Consider the following 417-nt stretch of genomic DNA (forward strand, 5'->3'; position numbering starts at 1 on the left):
GTCCACGTGAGTGTGTATATGTGTGTGCATGTGCGTATGCATAATAAACGTGTATCTGTTTGACAGCATGCGTATGTATGTACATATGTGTGTATACATGTGTGTATATAATTGCGCAACTCTTTGTCAACGTGGGTGTCTTTGTGTGTAGTGTGTGTGTATGTTTGTGTGTACATATGCAAATTTTTGACTGTTTGTATTTAGCGTGTGTGTGTGTGTTTGTGTATGACTGTGTATGTCCATATAAGTGTGCAGCGCTTCTGTAGCGTGTGTATGCGTTTTTGTATATGTATATATATATATATATGTATGCAACTATTTGTGAATGTGTATGACCGTGTAAATGCATATGAGAGGGTAACACTTTGCCCGCTTCAGTATGTATGTATGCATGTATGTATGTATGTATGCATGTAT

This window comes from Octopus bimaculoides, chromosome 19 (genome assembly GCF_046866305.1).
Source record: "Octopus bimaculoides isolate indiv1 chromosome 19, ASM4686630v1, whole genome shotgun sequence".
Lineage (NCBI taxonomy): Eukaryota > Metazoa > Mollusca > Cephalopoda > Octopoda > Octopodidae > Octopus > Octopus bimaculoides.